We start from the raw sequence: 18,535 nt of genomic DNA, 5'->3' as shown, positions 1-18,535 counted from the left end.
GGGGACATACTTCACCTGTGGGAAGTCATACCATCTAGCTGCCATTACATCAGACCCAGCGGACTCCTAGCAGCGTCGGTCACCCTGACCGAATACCACAGGTGGGGTCACGAACACTTGACAAACTCTCACCTACACCTTTAATTGGACGCCCCTTAGCAGAGCCACGGACCGGGTCGGGCCACCGTGACATCCCCAGAACCGAGACAGAAGGGACCCGGTACCGAGTACCCCACTGCCCGCGTTTGGGGGCCGCTCCAAACTTGGCGTCACGAACAGGATCTACTTAAGCCTGAGAATCAGGTCATGTGTGCCTTGGAACTGTGTCGGAATTGTGCTTAAAACTGTGTATTGCCAATTGCCGCCAAAAGTCCGCCATTGCCGCGCCGTGTGGGACGCGAGGGGAGAATCCGTCGCTTCGTGGGCGGAACCAGCTGAAAAAGAGCGCGAAACAGAAAAGACAGGTGCCGTGCTGCCGTCTGGGAAAGCCGGAAGTGGAGACGCAGTGCCGCAGAGCCGCCAGAAGAGACGCTGCAAAGCACCGACCCCGGAGAGGAGCCCCGACTTCCACCAGGTTAGCAGAGTGGAGGAGCGGCCATGTTTGATCCGGGAGGAGAAGCAGCGGCGGCCACAGCCGCCGACCAGGCAGCGCTACCAGACCCCGCAATAGGCGTAGCTGCGGGCCTTGTATCACCGCCGGGTCCTGTGGAGCCTGCCGCCCCCATCAGCCAGCCGGACACTGTCCCGGCTACAGCGGCTATAATGCCCTTCTCCATGCCGTATATACCTGGAGCAGCCTGGCTCCCCAGATACTCCGGAGAATTGCATACATTAACAGACTTTAAAGAAGGGATCGGCAGTCTGCTTGAGTTTTATCCCTTGACAGAGCCTCAGAAAGTCCACATGGTAACGAGTCAACTGTTTGGAGCGGCTCTGAGAGAAGTAAAGTCCTGGCCCGCTGCAGATAAGAAAACTGTGCAGCAGGTCTTTGCAAAGCTTAAAACCACCTTTGACACCCGCACCGAAACAGAAATTAAATTGACGTTCTATGGGTGCAAGCAGAGACCGCAGGATAGCTTACGGGACTATGCCCTTAATCTCCAAGAGGCATTACGGGCCATTAAGCAGGATGACCCAAACGGCATGCAAGATGAGGATAAACTCTTAAAGGAGTGTTTCATCGAGGGGCTCCTGTGCAGTCATCAAAGGGCCCAGCTGCACCTCATGGCTATGCAGAACCCTGACCTGCCCTTCGCGCAATTTAATAACAAAGCCATACAGATGCTCCAGGAGCGACAGTCCAGCCATGCAGTACTTCCTAGGCGTCAAGCTCTCACGTACCACCAGGAAGTGGCATCAGATGCTCCAGTCTCTGCCGAGGCCGATGCCCAGATCCTAGAAGACGATTCCCCTGCAGGACTATGCCTCCAGATGCAGGAGCTGACCAAGAGCATTGCTGCCTTAGCCCGGACCGTCCAGTCCCTACAGGAGGCCCCCAAGGAGAAGATCAAGCTGGCTTCCGCACCGGAGGATGTTCCATGGCAACAACAGAGGAGGGTTCTGCTGACCAGACGCGATCGCTTTCATCAGGACGGACGACCCATCTGCCGCCGCTGCAACCAGGTGGGCCACATCGCAATGTACTGTCATGTAAATGAGCAACCCCTGGGGCAGAGGGCCAACCCCCAGGAGTAGGACGCCAGGCCCGCAAAATTGGAGAGCCAAATACATTGGAGGACGACCAGTTCTCCCCATTGTGATCGACGGTATCCCCATGAACGCTTTGTTGGACACCGGTTCTCAGGTGACAACTATGCCCTACATCCTTTATAGACGTTATTGGGAGGACACCGACATCACTCGTGGCCCCAATGATGATTTCACCATAATAGCCAGTAATGGTCAGCCATTGCCACAAGTGGGGTACAAAGAGGTCACCATTAAAGTGGGGCGGGTAGAATTGGAGGCCCAAGGAATCATAATTGTTGATATTGACTGGCGTGAATGTAACCCCATGATGACCATTGGTACTAATGTCATAGAAAATTGTCTTGCAGAAGTCATTGTCTTGTTACAGCAGGTAGCAGAAACAGCTGGTTACAGTGAGCAACGTGCCCTGCAGAAGGAAATTTGGGCTCTGATGCGGAGACAACAGGTAGAGCTGACTGGTGGTGAAATTGGTTGTGTCACCGTGAGTGATTCAACCCCCATTGCAATACCCCCTGTTGTGAATTCTGCTCTTGGGCTCCCTCCGGTGGTTATAAGTGGTAGCGCTGCTGTCTTTGGATCGCTGCATTCATCAGGTGTGTCCACTTATTTGCAATTCTGACTGGGCTATTTAGTCTTGCTTGACCCTTTAGTCAGTGCCAGTTGTCCATTGTCCCTGGAGGATTCACATCCCTGCCTGGTCTCTCCTGCTTGCTGTTCATTTCAACAAAGATAAGTTCTGGCTTGTTTTTTGCAGTCCACATGCTGTGGGCCTTATTGTTCAGTTCTTTTCCATGTTTTGTCTTGTCCAGCTTGGTCTGTATAAGGATTTGTTCAGCCAAGTTGGTATCTCTGGAGATGCAGATATACCCTCCATATCTTTAGTTAGATGTGGAGATTTTGTATTTTCTGTGGTGGATATTTTCTAGTGTTTTAATACTGACCGCATGGTGCTCTGTCCTATCCTTTCTATTTAGCTAGAGTGGCCTTCTTTGCTAAATCCTGATTTCAGTCTGCGTATGTTATTTGCCTCTCCTCTCACAGTCAATATTTGTGGGGGGCTGTCTATCCTTTGGGGATTTTCTCTGAGGCAAGATAGTTTTCCCTTTTCTATCTCTAGGGGTATTTAGTCTTCCGGCTGTGTCGAGATGTCTAGGGAGTGTTAAGTACATTCCACGGCTACTTCTAGTTGCGGTGTTAAGTTCAGGGTCTGCAGTCAGTACAGGTACCACCTTCTCCAGAGTTCGTCTCATGCTGCTCCTAGGCCACCAGATCATAACAGTACAACTGGCCAACAATGAGTTAATTGCATCTCAGAAGAAGGGAAGGAAAGTGCTGAGCCATTTTTTTTCTGTAGTCTGTTGTGTCTTTTCTTCCCTCTTTATCTCTGGGTGGCTCAGGAGTTTGGCGCTGGCATGGATGTTCAGGGATTGGCTTCTCGTGTGGATCAACTTGCTGCTAGAGTACAGGGTATTTCCGATTATATCATTCAGACTCCGGTTTTAGAGCCTAGAATTCCAACTCCTGATTTGTTTTTTGGGGACAGGTCCAAATTTTTGAGCTTTATAAATAACTGTAAACTGTTTTTTGCTCTGAAAAACCCGTTCCTCTGGTGATCCCATTCAGCAGGTTAAAATAGTCCTCTCTCTGCTGCGCGGTGATCCTCAGGATTGGGCATTTTCCCTGGAATCTGGGAATCCGGCCTTGTTTAATGTAGACACCTTTTTCCAGGCGCTAGGGTTATTGTATGATGAACCTAATTCAGTGGATTATGCTGAGAAGACCTTGTTGGCCCTGTGTCAGGGTCAAGAAGCGGCAGAATCATATTGCCAGAAATTTAGAAAATGGTCTGTGCTGACTAAATGGAATGGATGCCTTGGCGGCAATTTTCAGAAAGGGTCTTTCTGAATCCGTTAAAGATGTTATGGTGGGGTTCCCCACGCCTGATGGTCTGAGTGATTCTATGTCTCTGGCCATTCAGATTGATCGGCGCTTGCGCAAGCGCAGAGTTGTGCACACTATGGCGTTGTCTTCCGAGCGGAGTCCTGAGCCTATGCAGTATGATAGGATTGTGTCTAGAGCTGAACAACAAGGATTCAGACGTCAGAATAGGTTGTGTTTTTACTGCGGCGATTCTGCTCATGTTATTTCTGATTGCCCTAAGCGTACCAAGAGAATCGCTAGTTCCGTTACCATCAGTACTGTACAACCTAAATTTCTGTTATCTGTGACCCTGATCTGCTCATTATCATCATTTTCTGTCATGGCATTTGTGGATTCAGGCGCCGCTTTAAACTTAATGGACTTAGAATTTGACAGATGTTGTGGTTTCCCCTTGCAGCCTTTGCAGAGTCCTATTCCTTTGAGGGGCATTGATGCTACACCGTTGGCTAAAAATAAACCTCAGTTTTGGACACAGCTGACCATGTGCATGGCGCCAGCCCATCAGGAAGATTGTCGTTTTCTGGTGTTGCATAATTTGCATGATGCTATTTGTTATGACCCCAATGGCAGAGGGTCTCAGGAATAATGCTAAGTCTGTAAATACAGAAAACCAGCTCATAGGGCAGTGGTAACTGGGCTGACCATATAACTAATCCTAGCACCACAAATACCAGCAGCCGGGGAACGTTCCTACGTTGATCCTAGACGTCTCGCGCCAGCCGGAGAGCTAACTACCCCTAGAAGGGAAAAGAAAGACCTTTCTTGCCTCCAGAGGAAATACCCCAAAAGTTGGATAGAAGCCCCCCACAAATAATAACGGTGAGGTAAGAGGAAAAGACAAACATAAGAATGAGCTAGGTATTTAGCAAAGAGAGGCCCACTAGCTAATAGCAGAATATAGAAAGATAACTTATATGGTCAGCAAAAAATCCTATCAAAAATATCCACACTGGAAATTCAAGAACCCCCGAACCGTCTAACGGCCCGGGGGGAGAACACCAGCCCCCTAGAGCTTCCAGCAAGGTCAGGAATCACATTTAGTACAAGCTGGACAAAAATGATAGCAAACAAATAACCCAAAAAACAAGGAAGCAAGACTTAGCTTAATTTTGCACGAACCAGGACCAGCAAACAGGAGCAAACAGAATGTGTCCGATAACACCGATGCCAGGCACTGGACTAAGGTTCCAGGAGGTTAATATAGCAACACCCCTGAAGTAACGACCCAGCTGGGTGCAAACTGAGGGAAGGAAATCCCAGAGTCATATCACTAGTAACCACAAGAGGGAGCCAAAAAAGTCTAATTCACAACAGCTATTGTGCTGGGTTTCCCATGGTTACAGGTGCATAATCCGGTATTAGATTGGAAATCTATGTCTGTGACTAGTTGGGGTTGTCAGGGGGTTCATGGTGACGTTCCTTTGATGTCAATTTCCTCCTCCCCCTCTTCTGAAATTCCTGAGTTTTTGTCAGATTTCCAGGATGTATTCGATGAGCCCAAGTCCAGTTCCCTTCTGCTGCATAGGGACTGTGATTGTGCTATCGACTTGGTTCTAGGCTTTAAGTTCCCTAAGGGCCGACTTTTCAACCTGTCTGTACCAGAACATGCCGCCAAGCGGAGTTATGGTAAGGAGTCTTTGGAGAAGGGGCATATTCGGCCATCTTCTACACCATTGGGAGCAGGTTTTTTTTGTTGCCAAGAAGGATGGCTCCTTGAGACCCTGTATTGATTATCGCCTCTTGAATAAGATCACGGTCAAATTCCAATACCCTTTGCCTTTGCTTTCTGATTTGTTTGCTAGGATTAAGGGGGCTAGTTGGTTTACTAAGATTGACCTTCGAGGGGCATATAATCTTGTTCGTATTAAGCAGGGTGACGAATGGAAAACTGCGTTTAATACGCCCGAAGGCCATTTTGAATACCTTGTGATGCCATTCGGGTTCTCTAATGCTCCATCTGTGTTTCAGTCCTTCATGCATGATATATTTCGGAATTATCTTGATAAATTCATGATTGTATATTTGGATGACATTTTAATTTTTTCCGATGATTGGGAGTCCCATGTGAAACAAGTCAGGATGGTATTTCAGATCCTTCGTGATAATGCCTTGTTTGTGAAGGGGTCTAAGTGCCTCTTTGGAGTACAGAAGGTTTCTTTTTTGGGCTTCATTTTTTCTCCCTCATCTATAGAAATGGATCCGGTTAAAGTTCAGGCCATTCATGATTGGATCCAGCCCACATCCGTGAAGAGCCTTCAGAAATTTTTGGGCTTTGCTAATTTTTATCGCCGTTTCATTGCCAACTTCTCCAGTGTGGTTAAACCCCTGACCGATTTGACGAAGAAAGGCGCTGATGTGACGAATTGGTCCTCTGCGGCTGTTTCTGCCTTTCAGGAGCTTAAACGCCGTTTTACTTCTGCCCCTGTGTTGCGTCAGCCGGATGTTTCTCTTCCATTTCAGGTTGAGGTTGACGCTTCTGAGAATGGGGCAGGGGCCGTTTTGTCTCAGAGGAATTCTGATGGTTCCTTGATGAAACTGTGTGCCTTCTTTTCTCGAAAGTTTTCGCCTGCGGAACGCAATTATGATGTCGGCAATCGTGAGTTGTTGGCTATGAAGTGGGCATTTGAGGAGTGGCGACATTGGCTTGAGGGGGCCAAGCACCGTATTGTGGTTTTGACCGATCATAAGAATCTGATTTACCTCGAGTCTGCCAAACGGTTGAATCCTAGACAGGCCCGATGGTCCCTGTTTTTCTCCCGTTTTGATTTTGTGGTCTCGTATCTTCCGGGTTCTAAGAATGTTAAGGCTGATGCCCGCTCTAGGAGCTTTTTGCCTGATTCTCCTGGGGTTCTTGAGCCGGTCGGCATTCTGAAGGAGGGGGTGATTCTTTCTGCCATCTTCCCTGATTTACGACAGGTTCTTCAGAAATTTCAGGCTGATAAACCTGACTGCTGTCCAGTGGGGAAACTGTTTGTTCCTGACAGATGGACTAGTAAAGTGATTTCTGAGGTTCATTGTTCTGTGTTGGCTGGCCATCCTGGGATTTTTGGTACCAGAGATTTGATTGGTAGGTCCTTTTGGTGGCCTTCTTTGTCACGGGATGTGCGTTCTTTTGTGCAGTCCTGTGGGACTTGTGCGCGGGCCAAGCCTTGCTGTTCCCATGCTAGTGGGTTGCTTTTGCCTTTGCCGGTCCCTGAGAGGCCTTGGACGCATATTTCTATGGATTTTATTTCAGATCTTCCGGTTTCCCAGAGGATGTCGGTTATCTGGGTGGTTTGTGACCGGTTTTCTAAGATGGTTCATTTGGTACCTTTGCCTAAATTGCCTTCCTCTTCTGATTTGGTTCCGTTGTTTTTTCAGCATGTGGTTCGTTTGCATGGCATTTCGGAGAATATTGTGTCCGATAGAGGTTCCCAGTTTGTTTCTAGGTTTTGGCGGGCCTTTTGTGCTAGGCTGGGCATTGATTTGTCTTTTTCTTCCGCATTTCATCCTCAGACAAATGGCCAAACAGAGCAAACTAATCAGACCTTGGAAACTTATTTGAGATGCTTTATGTCTGCTGATCAGGATGATTGGGTGGTTTTCTTGCCATTGGCCGAGTTTGCCCTTAATAATCGGGCTAGTTCTGCTACCTTGGTTTCACCCTTCTTTTGTAATTCTGGTTTTCATCCTCGTTTTTCTTCAGGGCAGGTTGAGCCTTCTGATTGTCCTTGGGTGGACTCTGTGGTTGACAGGTTGCAGCAAATTTGGGCTCATGTTGTGGACAATTTGGTGTTGTCTCAGGAGGAGGCTCAGCGTTTTGCTAACCATCGTCGGTGTGTTGGTTCCCGGCTTCGGGTTGGGGATTTGGTCTGGTTGTCTTCCCGTCATGTTCCTATGAAGGTTTCTTCCCCTAAGTTCAAGCCTTGGTTTATTGGTCCTTATAGGATTTCTGAGATTATCAATCCAGTGTCTTTTCGTTTGGCCCTTCCAGCCTCTTTTTCCATCCATAATGTTTTTCATAGATCTTTGTTGCGGAAATATATGGTGCCCGTTGTTCCCTCTGTTGATCCTCCCGCCCCGGTGTTGATTGATGGGGAGTTGAAGTATGTGGATGAGAAGATTTTGGGGTCTCGTTTTTCGAGGCGGAAGCTTCAGTATCTTGTCAAATGGAAGGGTTATAGCCAGGAGGATAATTCTTGGGTTGTTGCCTCCGATGTTCATGCTGACGATTTGGTTCGTGCCTTTAATTTGGCTCGTCCTGATCGGCCTGGGGGCTCTGGTGAGGGTTCGGTGACCCCTCCTCAAGGGGGGGGTACTGTTGTGAATTCTGCTCTTGGGCTCCCTCCGGTGGTTATAAGTGGTAGCGCTGCTGTCTTTGGATCGCTGCATTCATCAGGTGTGTCCACTTATTTGCAATTCTGACTGGGCTATTTAGTCTTGCTTGACCCTTTAGTCAGTGCCAGTTGTCCATTGTTCCTGGAGGATTCACATCCCTGCCTGGTCTCTCCTGCTTGCTGTTCATTTCAACAAAGATAAGTTCTGGCTTGTTTTTTGCAGTCCACATGCTATGGGCCTTATGTTATTTCCCTCTCCTCTCACAGTCAATATTTGTGGGGGGCTGTCTATCCTTTGGGGATTTTCTCTGAGGCAAGATAGTTTTCTCTTTTCTATCTCTAGGGGTATTTAGTCCTCCGGCTGTGTCGAGATGTCTAGGGAGTGTTAGGTACATTCCATGGCTACTTCTAGTTGCGGTGTTAAGTTCAGGGTCTGCGGTCAGTACAGGTACCACCTTCTCCAGAGTACGTCTCATGCTGCTCCTAGGCCACCAGATCATAACAACCCCCCAGGAGTGAAATGTTAATATGGCGTCGAGCGGCAATAGGCCTCAGGGGTAAAGACTACCAGGCCCTGGTAGAACCTGTGTATTCAGATAGCAGGCCTACCCTCCTGACCGCCAGGGGAATGGTTGAAGTCCGCAAGGGGAGGGTGCCAGTACGTGTCCTTAACTGTGGAGAGGAAGAGGTCCACCTAACCAAATATGCCACACTTGCTAAACTGTTTACTGTTGGTAATAATGTGGTACAGGCACCAGAACCCTTGAGTCCATCCAACCAGGCGGAGAACAACGGCTCTGCAGGGAAAACGGTAGATTGGTGTCGGGAATTGCACGTGGGCACTGATTCTACCCCATCACACCAGAAACAGGGGGCCTACAGGGTGGTTCATGAGTATGAACGGGTATTCAGCAAGCACCCCCTAGATTTTGGGCAGGTAAAAGGGATTCAACATCATATCCCCACAGGAGATCACCCACCTATAAAAGAGAGATACCATCCTGTACCCCCAGCTCATTATCAGTGTACCAAAGACATGTAGTGAGAGATGAAGGAGGCTAGGGTAGAGAGAGACAGTTGTAGCCCCTGGGCAGTTCCCTTAGTCCTCGTTAGGAAGAAGGATGGCACAATAAGGATGTGTGTTGATTATAGGCAGCTAAATCGCATTACACATAAGGATGCATACCCACTGCCTAGGATAGAAGAGTCCTTGGCCGCTTTAAAATCTGCTAACTACTTCTCTACCTTGGATCTCACCAGTGGGTAATGGCAGGTTCCCGTGGCAGAGGCAGACAAGGAAAAGACGGCCTTCACGACGCCGATGGGTCTCTGCGAATTCAACTACATGCCCTTCGGGCGGTGCAACGCCCCGGGAACATTCCAGAGGATGATGGAGTGCTGTCTGGGACACAAGAACTTTGAAACCATGCTGCTATATCTGGACGATGTCATTGTCTTCTCCAAGACCTATGAAGACCATCTGAAGCACCTGGCCGAGGTGTTTGAAGCCCTGTCCAACTTCGGCTTAAAGGTAAAACCGTCCAAGTGCCATCTGCTAAAACCCAAAGTGCGGTACCTGGGCCATGTGGTGAGTGCCGAGGGAGTGGCCCCTGACCCCGACAAGGTCACTGTTATCAAGGACTGGACGAAGCCAAGCAACCTCCACGAAGTCTGGCAGTTCCTCGGGTTGGTAGGCTACTACAGGAGATTTATCAAGGACTTCACCAAGAAAGCCACGCCATTGCAAAACCTGTTGGTGGGCCAATCCAAGAAGACCAAGTGTAGGAATACCCCATTTGACTGGAACAATGAACTGGAGGGATCCTTCACTTGTTTAAAGTCGGCGCTAACAGGAGAAGAGGTACTGGCCTACCCTGAATATAACCAACCGTTTGTGCTGTACACGGATGCCAGCAACGTGGGGTTGGGAGCCGTGTTGTCCCAGGTCCAGAAAGGCAAGTAGAGGGTAATTGCTTACGCCAGCAGGAAGCTTCGTCCCACTGAAAGGAACCCTGACAACTACAGTTCCTTTAAGCTGGAGTTCCTCGCCATCGTTTGGGCAGTGACGGAGAGGTTCAAGCACTACCTGGCCTCGGCAAAATTCATAATTTTCACGGACAATAATCCCCTAACACACCTGGACACAGCAAAACTTGGCGTCTTGGAACAACGGTGGATGGCCCGGTTGTCCAATTTCGACTTCACCATCAAGTACCGGGCAGGGCACAAGAATGCAAATGCCGATGCCTTGTCCAGGATGCCCAACTTGCCGGAAACGGGAGAAGACTCAGAAGCACTTGAAGAGATAGAGTTGACCGCGTTCCATCGCCTCAAGGCCACCCAGTGTTCCCATCATGTGGAGAATAGGCGCAAGAACAAGCAGGATGCAACGCTAAATCCCCTGCCCCACCACGGATGGGCAGAGACCCAAGACGGTGACCCTGTGGTCCGTCGGGTGAAAGAGCTCCTGACACAGGCAGGTTTGCATCCCAGCCCGGATGATCCACAAGAGACACAACAACTGTGGAAGGGGAGAGGCAAACTGTTCATTCACGATGGTAAGCTGTGCCGAAGAAGCATCGACCCACGCACTCATGAGTTGGTGTGGCAGATAGTAGTCCCACGGCAAGACGCGCCAATGGTTCTGGCAGCGTACCACGATGGAGCAGGACACTTCGGATGGAGGAAGTTGGAGAGTCTACTCCGCGGGAGGTTCTACTGGATTGGCATGAAGAAAGCCATAGAGAAGTGGTGTCGAGAGTGTGGCCCATGTAGCCTATGCAGGAAGGACCGTGACAGCCAAAGGGCTCCCTTGCAGCCTATCATCACCAAATGGCCGCTTGAACTGGTTGCGCTAGATCACGTGAAACTAACACCCAGCCGGTCAGGCTATGTCTACACTCTTACCATCATGGACCACTACTCTAGATTTCTGGTAGTTGTGCCGGTCAAAGATCTGACGGCCCGCACGGCCGCCAAAGCCTTCCAGCAGTACTTCTGTAGGCCGCATGGGTACCCGGAGAAGGTGCTGACTGATCAAGGGCCAGCATTCGAAGCGAAGGTGTTCCAGGAATTCTGCAGTTTATACGGGTGTAAGAAGATCAGAACAACGCCGTATCACCCACAAACTAACGGGATGTGCGTGAAGATGAACCAAGTGGTAATCGACTTACTGAAGACTTTACCTGTGGAAGTTGCCTGACTTGGTAGATACGTACAACCACATCCCGGTGAATTCCACCAATTGCACTCCAGCCTACCTGATGCGAGGGAGATCTAGCAAATTACCTGTTGACCTAGACATGGGGGTCCTAACCCTCGAAGACACCTCGCCAGCTGCAGATTGGGATACAGAAAGGCAGCAAAGGTACCGCAAAATACAGGAATGCGTGGAAAGAAGTTTAACCCAAGCCCGACAAAAACAAGAAAGTGACTACAACCAGCATGCTCCTGCAATTCCCTTGTCACCCGGTGAGCAAGTGCTCAAACGGAAGAGGAGATTACACAAGCTTGACGATCAATGGGAGGCAGAGCCATATACCATCCTGCCATCCGATTTTGACAATACAAAGGTCTGTTTCATCAGCAAAGATGGGGGAGAGACTTCAACGGCAATATCCAGAGACTACTTCAAAATATGCCCTGATAAGTTGAGAGATGGGGAAACAGACCCAGGGACATCTCCACCCATGGAAGAGGAGAAGATGATACACACTGTTCTTGGTGATTTTCCCCAGTCTTGGACAAATAAATCAGGCCATCGTGGTACCTGTCTTAACGTTTCGCCAGCTGAAGCCGCCGGAACCAAATGTGATGCCAGATCATCTGGAGCCTCAATCACAGCAGATTCCACCAGAAGATACCATGCCAATAGTTGAACTGGCTGATTCCCCCTCTGCTATCGGTGAACCTGCCATGCCCACAATTAGTAACAGCAGTCATGAGAATTCCGGTATACCAGTGCTACCCAGACTCACCAGAAGTGTAGCTAGAAGACAGTGCACTACACCAGCAATAGCAAGCACAGCGGGTCCTGTTAGGTCACTAGCAACCCCGGCACTGCAGAGGTCTACACGTAGCACCAAGAATCAAAGCCCAATTCGCTACAAAACTTGGAAATATTAACGGGTGCTGCTGTTTGGTTAAAAATGTTTGTATATATATATATCTTTGTTACAGATTTAAAATGGACAATGGAGTAATGGACAGTGAATTGCTCCAAAACTTTCAAAAGGGATCCCTTTGTACCTGGGATCCCTGCAGTTTCAAGTTGCACTCACTGAACTGGGAGTCATGAACTGTGCATGACCAAGGTTTTTGCAACGTTCAAGTGTTCTCACCTCCCATAAAGGGAAGCACTGTTGTATATTTGATTGTTTACAGCATTTCAAAAATGTTGTATGTCTTTTGCTAACATGTATTGTTGTTCTTCTTTTCCCAGTCCGGGAGTACTGGATTTAACGGTTGGGGAGCGCAGCGCCCCAGAGTCTGGTCGTTGCAGTAACGTCGCTATTCCACCAGGGGGAGTGATGGTACGTCTGATGGCACTAAAGGAGTTCACCTGACCAGGTATCACAGTCACACACTACACTTCACACTCCGGCCACCAGGGGGAGCAAAAGGTCCTATCTACTAGGCCACTCCTCACACATGGGTAAAACTGGGGGTTGGATAGGAAGTGAGTTCAGAAAGCAGCCGGGGAGAGTTCCAGGGAGGACCTGGCAGGGGTGGGATCCTGACAGCGTCCGAGCACAGATAGATCGTTACGGAGCTGCGCCTGCACTGCATCGCGGCAGTTTCCTAAGAAAGGACAAGAAGTGAAGTGTTTTGTGGAGAAGTGAGAAACGAGATCACAGCACTAGGAGATAGAACCAGGAGGAGTCATGCCCCCAGATCGGCAACATCCTTCTGAGGCGCGTAGCAGGTGGCCGGAACACCGAGGGAGTACCGACTACACGCATTACTCCAGATAGCGGCAGGGGCAGCTAATTCCAAGTTGGCTGTCCACCCTTTACACCTACGAAGACAACGGAGGCAAGTTGTGGGAGAGGGGCGTCTCTAGGGTCCCTATAAAATAACTCCAGGCCTACCCCGTCATACGGGTGGGTCCTATCCAAACCATCTGGGGGACGGAGAGAGAGAACGGAAAACATACACGACAGTTGTGAGAACTATCCTGTGGTGCTCAGCAGGGAGGTACTACAACACACAGGCGCTAGTAGGAAGGCTACTGATTTCCACCTGCAAAGGGAACTCTGGATGTGCCTTCAGACCGGCCGATCTCAGCTAGCCCTGATAGCAGTGCTCTGGATTGTAGATGCCGAAGCCTTCAGTAAAAAGGTAAAGAGACTGCAACCCTGTGTCCTCGTCATTTACTGCGACCTACACCATCACCATCTACTCATCAAGGGAAGTCCTGGGGACATACTTCACCTGTGGGAAGTTACACCATCTAGCTGCCATTCCATCAGACCCAGCGGACTCCTAGCAGCGTCGGTCACCCTGACCGAATACCACAGGTGGCGTCACGAACTCTTGACAAACTCTCACCTACACCTTTAATTGGGCACCCCTTAGCAGGGCCACGGACCGGGTCAGGCCACCGTGACATCCCCAGAACCAAGACAGAAGGGACCCGGTACCAAGTAACCCACTGCCCTGCGTTTGGGGGCCGCTCCACTGGAAACATGGTTTATTGCAGCATTGGAGAGGATGACTACTAGGATCTGAGTTTTTTCCAATCCTTATAGTTTGAGGCAGCGGTAGGAGAAATGCTGTGCTACTGCCACCAATCTTGGGAGTATACTTGCAGTACCTGAGACATACAAATGGATGCTCACATACCATTCTTCTTGGCTTCCGTTTACCTTACAACTTGTGCTATAGCCCAAATCCACATTCACAGTTTAGCTTGTTATTAGGGATGAGTGGACCAGTGGATGTTCGGGTTCATCAGGTTCCATTGAACTGTAATCCAAAATTTGGTACGGACACCAGAACTTAACCCTGATTCTGAACCTCATAGAAGGCAATGGAGACCCTAACTTTGGTGCTGTAAAATGGTCATAGTATGGAAAAGAAAGCAAAATGGGGGTCAATTGCCCTGCAAACAAATGTGGATAGGGAAATGACTTAAAATAACATAGAAAATAAAAAAAATAAAAAATAATAATCTTAAACCATGAAGCAGAGGTCCAAGTGGAAGAGGAGGTGGAGAGGGACATCGTGGTGTAGGTGCTCTAGCTAAATAGAAAGGATAGGACAGATTACTATGCGGTCAGTATTAAAACACTAGAAAATCTCCAACACAGAAAATACAAAATCTCCACATCTAACTAAAGATATGGAGGGTATATCTGCATCTCCAGAGATACCAGCTTGGCTGAACAAATCCTTATACAGACCAAGCTGGACAAGACAAAACATGGAAAAGAACTGAACAATAAGGCCACAGCATGAGGACAGCAAAAATCAAGGCCAGAACTTATCTTTGATGAAATGAACAGCAAAGCAGGAGAGACCAGGCAGGGATGTGAATCCTCCAGGAACAATTGACAACTGGCACTGGCTAAAGGGTCAAACAAGACTAAATAGCCCAGTCAGAATTGCAATAAGTGGACACATCTGATGAATGCAGCGATCCAAAGACAGCAGCGCTACCACTTATAACCACCGGAGGGAGCCCAAGAGCAGAATTCACAACAGTAATGTATGTACACAGTGACTGCACCAGCAGAATAGTGAGTGCAGCTCTGGGGTAGAATACAGGATGTAACTCGGGATCAGTAATGTAATGTATGTACACAGTGACTGCACCAGCAGAATAGTGAGTGCAGCTCTGGAGTATAATACAGGATGTAACTCTGTACAAGGAAAGGATGTAGCATCAGTACAAGATGAATAATATATTTATAAGGTAACTCCACCAGCAGAATTGTGCATACAGCTCTTGAATAAGCTGAGGATCAGTACAAATTAGTAATTCTTTTTATTATGAAAGTTACAACATTTTTTATGCAGATTAAATATTGGATTAACACAAAGAGATTAACTTGTCAGAATAGATGATGGATAATTATATTATTACTTAATCAAGCTTAGAAGTATAATAATTAATCAATAATTACTGTCTGTATGTGTGAGATCTTGTACAGATAAATTAAAATAATCGCCTATCCTCCCACTATTTGCTATGGTTCTTAGTTCCAGCAAAAACACACAATATTTTCTTTAAAAACAGGAATTGAGCAACAGGAAAATGTCTGCCTTTCCAAACATGAAGACATTCCTGCAGGGAGTACCCACTCGGTGCACACGGGACGGTTCACTGAGCACAATGGTGAGTAAACAATCTGGAGATCGCAATCCCATTTATTTATAGATACTACTAAATGATGAATGAAATGCAGAGCAGAGCTTGGAAACCCCAGAACCTGCAGCCTGCAGAGTCCTTGTTCTAAATAGCAGGCGGATTTGCAATAGTGAGATCAGTTACGCTTATTATTTAGACCGGAATATAATATTTATAATGGTGGAAGCCAAAGGAGCGTTCATCTGGGTACGTACTGTAAATGATTGCATAAGTCAGTGATGGGTGCTTACAGATCCTAGAAGCTTGACTGTAGACATTACCCATTCACAAACAGTTTGGCCACTCACACCAATAAAAGCTTTACATTGTCAAATTTCCTTCAATAGCCTGGATATGCATTACATGCTAATAAGCACAATTCAACCCAGTTAAAGGAAATCTGTCAGCAGATTTTGACATGTAATCTGATAGCAGTATGATGTAGGCAGGGCCGGCGTTAGGGGCAGGCAGACCAGTCAGCTGCCTAGGGACCCCACTCCTCCACGGCCCTGGTTTCGCACTCCAACGCTGATTCAACTTATCGGCATCATAGTTGCCGATACAGATGAAAGCAGTGATGGAGGAGAGAGCGTCAGGGAACAAGGAGGGGGGGGGGTGAATATTGTGCGAGTGTGTTTATGCGGTATTGTGTGTGTGAGAGAGTGCGGGGCCTGCATTATAGTGTGTGTGTGCACTATACTGTGTGTTGGGAGGGAGCTGCACTGTACTTTGTGTTGAGGAGGGAACTGCACTGAACTATGTGTTGGGGGAGGGAGCTGCACTGTACTATGTGTTGGGGACGGAGCTGTACTATACTATCTGTTGGGGACAGGGGTGGATTAAGGGTAGCCAGGGCCCCGGGCTGTTCAGACACTGTGGGTCATGTGACGGGGTCATGCGACGGGGTCATGTGACGGCTGGGATCATCATATACCTGAACCAGATTATTCCAGAAAAATAGTTGCTGTGTGAAACTATAACCTGTCAAACATCCATTGATCTAGTCAATTTACCCTTCAGTTCAGTATATAGTATACAGTGTATAGTGTCAGTGTATAGGTAACACTGACTCACCAGTGATGTCTCTAGGTGAAGTCCTTCATCTTTCATCCAGCACAGACCGCCATCACTTCATCCAGCCAGGACTCGTCTCTGCAGGAAATAACACAGTTATCTCGAGCTCCGCTTGAAGAACACATTACTTAATTTTTCCCAAATTCTACATTACACCACATGAAGAAAAAGAGGCAACATAGTGTCACTCTACACAGTAACAGGACCGCCCCCCCCATTTAAAACAGTGTCTTCAAAAAATAAAATAAATACATCACTGCAGTAATAATATCCCTTAATTAGCCCCTATGGTAATAACAATATCCCCCATCCTGGCTCCGTGTATCTCATTCCTGGCTCCAGCCATATGTTATCCCATCCTGTCCTCATGAGTATCCATCCTGCCCCATATGATCTCCCCATCCTGCCCAATCAGACTCCATCGTATCCATCATGCCCCATGATCCTGCACGATCTGTCTCCAATCCTGCCCCATGTCTTTCATTCTGCCCCATGTCTCCAATCATGCCCCGTATCTACATTCTGCCCATGTCTCCAGTCCTGCCCCCAGTGTGTCCAGCATCTCTGCCCCAGTGTCCAGCATCTCTGCCCCCAGTGTGTCCAGCATCTCTGCCCCCAATGTGTACAGCATCTCTGCCCCCAATGTGTACAGCATCTCTGCCCCCAATGTGTCCAGCATCTCTGCCCCCAATGTGTCCAGCATCCTGCCCCCAATGTGTCCAGCATCCTGCCCCCAATGTGTCCAGCATTCTGCCCCAGGGTGTCCAGCATATTGCCCCCAGTGTGTCCAGCATATTGCCCCCAAAATGTCCAGCATGTTGCCCCCAGTGTGTCCAGCATGTTGCCCCCAGTGTGTCCAGCAATCTGCCCCAGTGTGTCCAGCATATTGCCCCCAGTGTGTCCAGCAATCTGCCCCAGTGTTTCCAGCATATTGCCCCCTGACAGTGTCCAGCATTCTGGCCTGGGCCCCCCCGGATTGCCGTTCGCAAAAAAAAACCGAGTTCTCCTCACCTGACTTGCGCTCCAGCAGCGAAGCTCCCTCCAGCAGCGTGCACTCGCAGGCAACTGACAATGACGTCAGACACCGGCGACTTGGGCGCTGCGCCTGCGGCCGACTTCAGCTGCCAGCCTCCAATTGGCTGGTGGCTGTTGTTAACGCACGTCAATAGGTGAAACTGCCCCAGCGTCGGTAGGGGCCCGGTGAGCAGATGAAACGGAGCCCGATGCGGGCCCCCTCTCTGCCCACTGGGCCCATATGCCAGTCAAGGCAGTAATGCCCTGATGGCTGTGGGCAATCTGAGTGGTGTGGGGGGCCCTGGGCTACCTGTTGTGAATTCTGTTCTCGAACTCCCTCCTGTGGTCATGAATGGTACTTCGGCGAGTTCTGTCCATGGACTCCCTCTGGTGGCTGTGAGTGGAGCTGCTGGTTCTGAGGTTCCTTCCTCAGCTGACCTCGTTTATTCCTAGGCTGGCTTCTCTATTTAACTCCACTCAGATCGTTACTTCATGCCAGCTGTCAATGTCCTAGTACTGGTTCAGATCTCTCTTGGATCTTTCTGATGACCTGCCTACTCCAGCAGAAGCTAAGTCCCTGCTAGTTTATTTGTTGTTCATTGTTTTCTAGTCCAGCTTGCTATCATGATATTGCCTTGCTAGCTGGAAGCTCTGGGATGCAGAGTGGCACCTCCGCACCGTGAGTCGGTGCAGGGGTCTTTTTGCACACTCTGCGTGGTTTTTTGTAGTTTTTTGTGCTGACCGCAAAGATACCTTTTCTATCCTCAGTCTGTTTAGTGAAGTCTGGCCTCCTTTGCTGAAACCTGTTTCATTCCTGTGTTTGTGACTTTCATCTTAACTCACAGTCAATATTTGTGGGGGGCTGCCTTTTCCTTTGGGGAATTTCTCTGAGTCAAGGTAAGGCTTTATTTCCTATCTTTAGGGGTAGTTAGCTCTTAGGCTGTGAAGAGGCGTCTAGGCAGAGTTAGGTATGCTCCACGGCTATTTCTAGTGTGTGTGATAGGATTAGGGGTTGCGGTCAGCAGAGCTCCCACTTCCCAGAGCTTGTCCTGTGTTATAGTTTAACCATCAGGTCATTTCGGGTGCTCCTAACCACCAGGTCCATAATAGCTACCGCCCAGATTGACCC

The sequence above is a fragment of the Ranitomeya variabilis genome, chromosome 1 (assembly GCF_051348905.1).
Source record: "Ranitomeya variabilis isolate aRanVar5 chromosome 1, aRanVar5.hap1, whole genome shotgun sequence".
Taxonomy (NCBI): domain Eukaryota; kingdom Metazoa; phylum Chordata; class Amphibia; order Anura; family Dendrobatidae; genus Ranitomeya; species Ranitomeya variabilis.
Note: the sequence above shows the minus strand (reverse complement) of the source record.